At 44.2% G+C, this 11,041-nt stretch overlaps 1 long non-coding RNA gene across 1 annotated transcript; it reads left to right on the forward strand.

Annotated features, from left to right (window-relative positions):
- On the forward strand, positions 4-10,093 carry LOC100738157. Its single transcript, XR_307560.3, has 3 exons — positions 4-85; positions 8,695-8,867; positions 9,943-10,093. It is a non-coding gene; the product is annotated as an uncharacterized LOC100738157 (long non-coding RNA).

The raw sequence follows: 11,041 nt of genomic DNA on the forward strand, positions 1-11,041 counted from the left end.
CGCGCCCGGAGCGGAGTCGGGGATTGGTCGGCCAGGCGCAGGACCGGGCCGGGGCCTGCGGTGCGAGGGCGCTGCAAGTGGCAAGGTGGGTTACGTGGGCGAATCCTGCTCGAGGGAGGGGAGGGCAAGGCTTATGGGTTTTTCCGGCGTCTCTAAGGGTATCATCTGGGAGAGTTTCCCCAACAGTGAGCCCAAAGGATCCCTGGATTGAAGACCAGCGTGACAGAAGAAAATGAGAGTCATTTCCTGCCGAGGAGGAAGAAAGAGGGAACCAAATCCTGGAAACCGACAAAGGCTGTTCCGAGAGCAGGGTTTAGGGAGGGATTGGTAGGTTGAGGTTGCTCATGTGATTATCACTTGGGCTGAGAAGGCCTAAGGTTTCTGAAGGTGACCCTCAAGTCCCCAGGGAAAAGCAGACATTTCAGAGCACCTGAGCGACAGGGTGGATGGTAGCTGAAGTGGCTACTCTGCCTGAGGCAGTGGAGCAGATTATTTTTTTATGTGTTCTAGGATTATTAATTATTACCATTTTATTTTTGGAGACTCAATTCATGAAGAGGAAAATATAAAGAAACTCATCACTGATTAAGCAGGTTGCTTTTTAAATAAATTAAGGGAGTGCTTGGAATAGGGTCAGATTATGAATGGACAACCTATAGTGAAGGAAGGAGAACAGTTTGTCAAAAGAAGTTGATTTGGGAGGGATGGGAAAAGTAAAAGCAGGAGGTAAAAATGTATGAGAAGACTCAGGCGAAGCATAATTACGGAAAACAGGTCCTACAAAATTCAAATAGGTATTCTTAAGAAACCCAATGATCCCATGCTAGCTCATGGTATAGAAAAGTCTGTTTATGGAAAGAAAGTGCAAGTAGCTAATCTGAGGCAAATATTTAAATTACCACCCCACCCCCGACCCCACCCCTGCAAAAAAAAAGATGCTTCAGGGTTTAGGGACTGTGAAACCAGATTCATGCAATCCACTAAGAGGGCCTGCGAGGAGTTCCCGCCGTGGCGCAGTGGTTAACGAATCCGACTAGGAACCATGAGGTTGTGGGTTTGGTCCCTGCCCTTGCTCAGTGGGTTAACGATCCGGCATTGCCGTGAGCTGTGGTGTAGGTTGCAGAGGCGGCTCAGATCTGGCTACAGCTCCAATTCGACCCCTAGCCTGGGAACCTCCATATGCCTCGGGAGCGGCCCAAGAAATGGCAAAAAGACAAAAAAAAAAAAAAAAAAAAAGAGGGCCTATGAGCCAAGTAGGCTTTATTTATTTATTTATTTATTTTGTCTTTTTAGGGCCGCACCCAGGCTAGGGGTTGAATCAGAGCTGTAGTTGCCGGCCTACACCCACAGCCACAGCAACACCGGATCCAAGCTGAGGTCTACACCACAGCTCACAGCAATGACGGATCCTCAAGCCACTGAGTGGGGCCAGGGATCAAACCCACGTCTTCATGGATACTAGTTGGGTTCCTTACTGCTGAGCCAGGACAGAACTCCCAAGTGGCCTTTTTGATTCCCTCATCAAATCTGACAATTCTACAGCATTCCTCAACGATGCAATTATCTTTGAGGCCTTTAAATAAGAAAAATGTGGGTTTGGGCTTGATTATGTGCCTCCCCTTGTTCTTAAGGAGTCATGCCAGGTGTCCACTAGGATATCTCTTGCAGGTGTGCACCAGCACAGTCACAGGTAGGCCCTTTTCCCCAGTAAGGAGTTGGAGAGCTCACCACAGATCCCAGGCCTTTTCTGCAGCTGTCCATCTCATCTCACCAACTGGAGGATGCTTGCCCACACCTGGTCTACTTGGACTACCTCCTCAGCTGTGGGTCTTTAGAGGTCTCCACCTTTTCACCTCTGTGTCTGCAAAAGTTTCACCTAAGCTCTAAAAGAGACTTTTTTTATTTTTTAAATTTTTGCAAGTACCTAGGAGTCCCCTTTGTGGCTCGACTAGGATCCGTGAGGATGTGGTTCAATCCCTGGCCTTGCTCAGTGGGATCTGGCATTGCCGTGAGCTGTGGTACAGGTCGTAGAGGAGGCTCGGATCCAGCGTAGCTGTGGCTGTGTGTAGACTGGTGCCTGTAGCTCTGATTCCACCTCTAGCCTGGGAAACTTCCATATGCTGTGGGTGCGGCCCTAAAAAGCAAAAAATAAAAAATAAATAAAAATGTTTGTGAGTATCTGCACAGGGATGCCCCTCAACGGTCTGGTTTAAAAACAATTGAATTCTCCAACAGTGAAAACCACCTCAAGAGGTATCCTCTTGCAGACTGCCTTGCCTATTTATTTCCTGTTGTTTATGTAAATAATTAGCACAGCTTTAATACCTTTTAAAAGGTATTTTAAGTTTTAAAAATAAGTTTGTCTTGGGAAACCACACATCCATGACAAAAAATACAAAGATTTGTATTGTCTACAATTTTCCAGTTGATACCCTTTGAAAATACGCTTTCCCCGTTAAGCTTTGACACCACTCTTTTCCTTTCCCAGGAGAATGCCATTGGATAGGCAGGATCACCAAGACTCAGAGAAGGCTCTTATTCAAAATCACATTATTTGTCAAATAGCAATAATGATAACAATAGCTAACATATATTGTACCTTCACTGTGTTTTGTACTGTTAGGAGTACTTAATTTTATCTCAGCATCATAGTAAACCACCAGGTGATGTTACTACTGTCACCACTTAGTAGAAAAAGAGTGAGGTATACAGTATCTTTTTTTTTTTTTTTTTTGGCTGTGCCCTAGGCACATGAAAGATCCTAGGCTAGGAATCAAACCCATGCCACAGCAGCAACCCAAGCTGCTGCAATGTCAATGCCAGATCCTTAATCTGCTGTGCCACAGGAGAACTCCAAAGTAACTTTCTTAAGGTCACTCAGCTTTAAATTGTAGGTTTGGGCATTGGGCTAAGGCACTCTGGTTCCAGGGTCTGTGGTCTTTTAACTGCTGCAATCTCAAACCTAGTGAGAGAAAAGACTTTCAAACTGGCTCACATGGTTTTCTCTCTTCCTTTCCAATCTGAAAAAAAGGAAAGAATGAAGTGAGGAAGCAATTGAACTGTCCAGCCACAGTATAGGTCCAGTCCAAATGTAGTTTCTTGTTGTGGCTAGGTGCTCCAGTAGAGATAAAGGATACGATAACCCAGGTGGGATGTGCCAAGTTCAGCTGTCACATCTTGTCTGGTTAATTTTCTTTTGTTTTTCTTTTTGCCACATGCAGAAGTTCCCAGGCTGGGGATTGAACCCGTGCCACAGCAGCAACCTGAGCATGGCAGTGGCAACACTGGGTCCCCACCCTGCTGAGCCACCAGAACTCCAATTTTCTTGATCAATATAGAAAAATACACCTTTGGGAGTTCCTGTCGTGGCCCAGTGGTTAAAGAATCTAACTAGGAATCATGAGGTTGCAGGTTCGATCCCTGGCCTTGCTCAGTGGGTTAACAATCCAGCATTGCCGTGAGCTGTGGTATAGGTCGCAGATGCGGCTCGGATCCCGCGTTGCTGTGGCTCCATCGTAGGCTGGTGGCTACAGCTCTGATTAGACCCCTAGCCTGGGAACCTCCGTATGCTGTGGGAGCGGCCCTAGAAAATGCAAAAAAAAGACAAAAAAAAAAAAAAAAGAAAGAAAGAAAGGAAGGAAAGAAAGAAAGAAAAATGCACCTTTGAAGCAGCACCAGTGCTTATCCAAGAAGTAAGTCATGCACGGAGTTCCCATCATGGAGCAGCAGAAACAAATCCGACAAAGAACCATGGGGTTGCCGGATCAATCCTTGGCCTCGCTCAGTAGGTTAAGGATCCGGCATGGCCATGAGCTGTGGTGTAGGTCTCAGATGTGACTGGGATCTGGCATTGCTGTGGCTCTGGCATAGGCCGGCAGCAACAGCTCAGATTGGACCCCAGCCTGGGAACCTCCATATGCCACAGGTGCAGCCCTAAAAAGTCAAAAGACCAAAAAAAAGAAAGAAAAAGAAGTTGGAGTTCCCGTTGTGGCGCAGTGGTTAACGAATCCGACTAGGAACCATGAGGTTTCGGGTTCGGTCCCTGCCCTTGCTCAGTGGGTTAAGGATCCAGCGTTGCCCTGAGCTGTGGTGTAGGTTGCAGATGCGGCTCGGATCCCGCGTTGCTGTGGCTCTGGAGTAGGCCAGCGGCTACAGCTCCGATTTGACCCCTAGCCTGGGAACCTCCATATGCCGAGGGTGCGGCCCAAAGAAATAGCAAAAAGACAAAAAAAAAAAAAAAAGAAAGAAAGAAAAAGAAGTCACCACTACAGAAGTCTGGACTCCTGTGTTATTTGCAGTTCTTTGAAATAGCACTCTTTGTGTTAAATAGTTAAAGAGGAATTATGGCACCCCACGACCTTGATGGTTACCTGCTTGAAGAGGTTTCCTGGCCTTGCCAGAGACTGCAGGGGGGACTGGGTGGTACCGGGTACTGTTGTATGGCTGCCCTTACTTTGACCATTTCCACAGCAGGCCTGGCCAGCAGCAAGCCCTGACATAAGCTTGTTGAGTTGTCCCCCTTTAGCCTGGTTTTGAGTTTTCTTTTTTTTTTTTTTTCGTTGTTTTTCTTTTTTTTTAGGGCTGCACCCGAGGCATGTGGAGGTTCACAGGCTAGGGGTCTAATCGGAGCTGTAGCTGCCAGCCTACACCACAGCCACAGCAATGCTGGATCTGAGCCACGTCTGCGACCTACACCGCAGCTCATGGCAACGCCAGATCCTTAACCCACTGATCGAGGTCAGGGATCAAACCTGCAACCTCATAGTTCCTAGTCGATTGGGTTTCCACTGCGCCACAATGGGAACTCCCTGATTTTGAGTTTTCCCACCCCAAAATATGTTCAGTTAGATTCCTTCACTTCTATGGGGAGAAGACTTCATTTGCATCAAGATGTGCTGTTTTATGTCAATTATATCTCAATAAAACTAGAAAAAATAGATGCGCTGGGTGCAGAGCAGCTTGCAGTTTTACCTCTTCTTCTCAGTAATTTCCATTTTAAAAAATTATGGACAGCTGCAGCTCCAATTCAACCCCTAGCCTGGGAACTTCTATCCATATGCTGCAGGTGTAGCCCTAAAAAAAAGCTGTAGAATGAAAAAATTAAGAAAATAATATGCATTATTGAGAGAAAGGTCAAAAGTTTAATATAATTATTCAGAAACATCCTCAGATACAGGAAGCTCAAAGAATCCCAAGTAGGATTATAAAATAATAAAGTAGAAAAAAGAACACCTCAATACATTATATAAAACTGCAGAACACCAAAAGAGAGGCACGGGGGAAGGCGTGAAAACACTCAAATAATAGAGTATCTACAAAGGGCAATTATAATTCTCAAGAGTAACACCAATAGTCAAAAGACTTGAACAGTGGCTCCCATGTGATGAGATAAGCTAGAATTCTACACACAGAAATTATCTTTCAAGAAAGGGGATGGGTTCCCCAATGGCTCAGTGGGTTAAGGATCCAGCATTGTCACTGCTGTGGCACAGGTTTGATCCCTGGCAGGCATGCCCCACCCCCCAAAATAGAATGGGGATGAAATAAAGACATCCTCACATAACAAAAAAGTGTCTTTTTCACCAAAAGACTTTCACTAAAGGAAATTCTAAAAGATGCACTTCAGGTAGAAAAAAATGATTTCATATGGAAAGTCTCAGATACAAAAAGTGATAAAGAGCCAAGAAAATGGAAAATAAATTTAAACAAAGATTAGCTACTTAAAACAATAATTTGCTAAAAATTTGCATGTATACAGGAGAGAAATATGTCAAAACTACAACAACAGATGATGGTGTTTCAGGCTGGGAGGAGAACAAAAAGAACATTCTAAGTAATATTCAGGAATAGGTTAAATATACTGATTTAGACTTTTCCTTTAAAACAAAAGGACATATGTTAAAATATCCAGACAAAAACACTAAAAGAATAAAGAATATATTAACTTATTAAAAAAAAAAAAAACATTATGGAGGAGTTCCTACTGTGGCAAAACGGGATTGTCTTTGGAGCACTGGGACGCAGGTTGATCCCCAGCCCGGCTCAGTGGATTAAGGATCAGGCATTGCTGGAAGCTGCAGTGTACATTGCAGATGCGGCTTGGATCTGGTATTGCTATGGCTGTGGTGTAGGCCAGCGGCTACAGCTCTGATTGGATTCCTAGCCTGGGAACTTCCATGTGCTGTGGATACAGCCCTAAAAAAGACAAAAAAAAAAAAAAAAAAAAAAAAATTCTGGAAACTACACTCAGTATTTTGTAATAACCTACAAGGGAAAAGAATCTAAAAAATATATATATATATATATTTTATATTCTTATATATTCTTTATATACATATATAAAACTGAATCAAAAAATAAATGAATAAAACTGAAACACTTTGCTGTACACCTGGAACTAATACAACATTGTAAATTAACTATACTTCAATTTAAAAAAGGGATTACTATAATACTATATATATATGTATATATATACATATATATATTTTTTTTAAACCACAGTGTGCAGTGGCTTGATGTGGAACCTCAGTTCCCAGACCAGGGCTTGAACCTGGCTGCAGCAGTGAAAGCACTAAGTCCTAACTACTAGACCACCTAGGGAACTCCCATAAAATACAATTTTTGAATGATGAAATATTTCAAAATTTGAGAAAAATCTTGAAGATAATGCACAGTCAGTGGAGGGTATTGAAATTTTGAGATCAGAAGAGTAACAAAAGGGAGTTCCCGTCGTGGCGCAGTGGTTAACGAATCCGACTAGGAACCATGAGGTTGCGGGTTCGGTCCCTGCCCTTGCTCAGTGGGTTAACGATCCGGCGTTGCCGTGAGCTGTGGTGTAGGTTGCAGACGCGGCTCGGATCCTGCGTTGCTGTGGCTCTGGCGTAGGCTGGCGGCCACAGCTCCGATTCGACCCCTGGCCTGGGAACCTCCATATGCCGCAGGAGCGGCCCAAGAAATAGCAAAAAAAAAAAAAAAAAAAAAAAAAAAAAAAAAAAAAAAAAAAAAAAAAAAAAAAAAAAAAAAAGAAGAGTAACAAAATATGTAGCCCATTTACATAAAATGTTTTAAAGCATATTGCTTCCTATAATATCATTTGTGTGGGTAGGTGTGTGCTATTTTGACCCAGTTTTGAGGCCAGTTCCTCTTCTTGAACAGCTGATTAATTCCACACCTCCAAACATCTCCCTTATCAGGCTCTCACACTCTGGAGCCATCTTACACTCACCTTGATTGCCCCAGGGCCAGATATCAGGCAACGCTGTGCCCCAAAACCTACTGAAATTATTCGAATTAGCCAATCCTAAGCCTTTTTGCCCTGTCTAGCACTTCCTTCCAGCAAAACCACAATAAAGGCTCTGGCCTCCAGTTCCCCCTTCCTCTGCCTCATGACTGACCTGGTACTTCCCTGAGTGGCCCTGAGTGGAATGCTCTGTTCTCCCCCAAAAGCTATGAGTACAAAACACTGGAAAACTCTCTCTGGTTTTACTCTCTTGAACTGCATCTGACCTCGTCATGCACTATCTCACCCGAGATAACATGGTTGAAACAATTCCTTGCCACTGCAGCTTCTAGTTCGAAACCATCATGGTTGTATGGGTAGGAGGAGGCTTGGCACTAAGTCCCTGCATCTGCCCCATGTTGCTCCTAAGTACTAGCCCCCTCTGGGGAGCAATCCCTCCTGCCTCTGGTTCTTCACAGCAGAGTCTGTGCTCCCCAAGGGGCAATGAACATGGAGGCCAGGGTTGGCCAGTAATTCTGGAGCCTCACTCTATGTGGGAAAGAGGTGATAGGAGAGAAATGTGGGCTCAGGCCAGGTGGGTTGCAGTCCTCCTTCTGAGTAAGCTGACTAAATGCTAAGCACTTATATTACCTATGTGAGTTTTGTCAGATGTTCTCTTTTCCATCACTTGGGATTTATGAAGCAGCATTGTGTCTTAGTATTTTCATTTTGACCACTTCTTTATGAAAAAATATATTCCAAGTTTTGGGGTTTTTTTGTTTTTGTTTAGCTTTTTAGGACCACATGCATGGCGTATGGAAATTCCCATGCTAGGGGTCAAATCCGTGTGACAGCTGCTGGCCTACGCCACGGTCACAGCAACACAGGATTGAGCCTCATCTGGGACCTACACCACAGCTCATGGCAATGCCAGATCCTTAACCCACTGTGCCGAGCCAGGGATCCAACCCATGCCACTCACACAACCACAGAGATGATGCCGACTCCTTAAACCGATGCACCGCAGTGGGAACCCCCAGGAGTTCTAAATAATGTTACCTTTGAAAGTTTCTGAACTACTACAGGCAAAAGGGGTTGGCGTTCGTAAAATCAGGTTTGGTGTGTGGGTGGTAATGAGAGAGATGGGAAAAAAAGAGCAAGAAAGGATAGGGCTTCTTCCTCTTTTGTATAAGGAAGGACAAACCAAAACTTTCCTGTATACAGACAGCCTCATATCAGGAACCGTTAAAACTACCTATACTCCTCTAGTCAGGGCATCCCAAAAGGCAGGCCACATGCAGAGCTGTAAAGAAACCAGGGGTGGTGGCTTCATGCTGTGGCAGCCTGGCTAAGCAGAAGAACATTGCCCAGCTTGCACCCCCCACCGACCACCATGTGTTTCTGAATGGGGAAGGGCTTATAAGCTTCTTCTGTGAGATTGGAGGGTGAAACCAGCCATTCTTTATCCTCAGTGGAAGCATTGCAACTGCCCTACTTTCCTCAGGATCCTCCCTGAACTTCCCCAACTCCTGGGCCAGGTGTGAGTTTAGCATGGCAAAGAAGGGTCTTCTACTGGACACCCACACTACCAAGGTCAGAGGCAGGAAGCACAGAGGATGGAGGTGAATTTCAGCTCTAGCTCCATGTGAGTTCAAACTTGTTGCTGTCCCCCACTTTACAACCATCTTTCCTTCCTGACAGCCACCGCTTAACCAGCTCCCACGATGCAATAACTCACATCTCTGTAACAAATTGTATATGCACATCTCCTGGTGGTTCTGTTCTTCTCTTTGAATCTTGACAGATAAAGAAGACCACTCAAAAATTTTGGCTGTACTTATACAACATATGAGTACATAGTGACAGACTGAGTTCTTAGGACCCTCCTGCTTAACACATGTGGGAAATACAAATCACATAATGTGACAAGCAGTTAATTATGCTATCTTCCTGACATGTGATAGCAGAGATTCTTTTTTTTAATAAAAAGTGGTCTATGGAGTTCCCGCTGTGGTAGGAATGCGATCGGCTGTGTCTTGGGAGCACTGGGATGTGGGTTTGATCCCCAGCCCAGTTTAGTGGGTTAAGGATCTGACAATGCTGCAGCTGTGGCCTAGATCACAACTATGGCTCAGATCTGATCCCTGGCCTGAGAACTCCGTATGCCGTGAGGCAGGCAAAAAAAAAAAAAGAGAGAGAGAGAGAGAAAAAGAGGTCTAGAAAGTTCCCTTGTGGTGTAGTGTGCTAAGGATCCATTGTTGCTGTTGCTCGGCCCAGGCCACAACTGTGGTCTGGGTTCAATCTCTGAACCAGAAACTTCTGCATGCCTTGGCCATGGCCAAAAAAATATTTTTTTTAATTAAAAAAAATATGCAGTTGGAGTTCCCTTGAGGCACAGCAGGTTAAGGATCTGGCATTGTCACTGCTATGGTTGCTGCTGTGGCTCAGGTCGATCCCTGGCCCAGGAACTTCTGCATGCATGAGTATAGCTAAAAGAGGGGGAAAAAAAAAGCTTTTAGGATACACCTAAAAGTGTTAACAGTGGTTTCCTCCATTCTTCCCCTCTTCTGAGTATTGGGACAACTACCGGTTTCTGTTATTCCAGCCCTTCATCCTTTATTCACGGTTTCTACAAAGTTATGGGACTTCACTGCAGCAAACTCACCTGCAGGGCTTCTGGAGGCATCACTGAAACAAGCCATCTCTCTTTGCTTTTACAGGTCTCAACTGCCTATTATCAATGTTAATGTCATTGACCAAAACCAGAATCTGAGGAGCAATCTCATCATCAGAAAAAAATTTCTTACACCTTCCTGAATGATCATTTTATAGGATTTTGGGGAAAATGCTAATAAAGACAATAGTCATCTACCCTGTCATCTTTAATGCCTATGATTCACAAACCTCTCTATACCTCCATATATGGCACTCTGTTACATAACGTGTTAGGGAAACCTAACTGGAGTTCGAAAGCCATGAAGAGAGAGTTCTCACACACACACATCACCCCTTGCAGCCAGCCTAGTACTGCAGGAAGAAGGAAGATTTTCCTCTCACTGAACAGTAAGTTGCAGGTACCCAGCAACACTGAGCCAATACTTCTACGTTAATTATCTGCAGCCCATGAGAAGCCACCACTAACTCGAACCCTCATTTTCCTCCAATAAACTTTGGTTTAAAACAACACCTGCTGTGGCATAGGCCAGCAGCTGCAGCTCTGATTTGATCCCTGGCCTGGGAACTTCCATATGCCTCAGGTGCAGCCCTAAAAAGCAAATAAATAAATAATTAAAAAAAACAAAACAACCCCAGTCTCTCCCAGCTTCCCCTTCTCATCTATAAAAAAATACTCTCTTCTTTTTATCTGGATTTGCTATGGTTCACTATAGTTTGCTTGTCCTGAATTGCAATTCCTCTGCTCTTCCTGAATAAACTTGGTTTTGCAGGCTGAATTGCTTACATTTTTCTTTTAAAAAAAGGGCATTTCATGGTGTTAGAAGAGGGATCTGAAGGCAATGAATCTCTGAAGAAGTAACAACCCTGGAACTGTGTATGGTACCCACTTGAGCCTCCTGTGCTCTTCATTTCTATGTGTCATTATCTTCTTTTTGGTTTGGTACATCTCCTCTCAGATTCAACTTCCCTCCTTTTGACTGAGCTCTTAAACTTTATTCGGATCTGTTTTTTTTTTTTTTTTTTTTGAAGGCATCATCCTTTTAGTGAGTACTCATTTGTTTTTTGAACTTCTGATTTTGAAGTATGGGATCCTGATCCTCTAAATTATGGGGGGAGGGTACTCCTTCTGGGACCCCTGGCTGG

This window comes from Sus scrofa, chromosome 14 (assembly GCF_000003025.6).
Source record: "Sus scrofa isolate TJ Tabasco breed Duroc chromosome 14, Sscrofa11.1, whole genome shotgun sequence".
Classification (NCBI taxonomy): Eukaryota; Metazoa; Chordata; class Mammalia; order Artiodactyla; family Suidae; genus Sus; species Sus scrofa.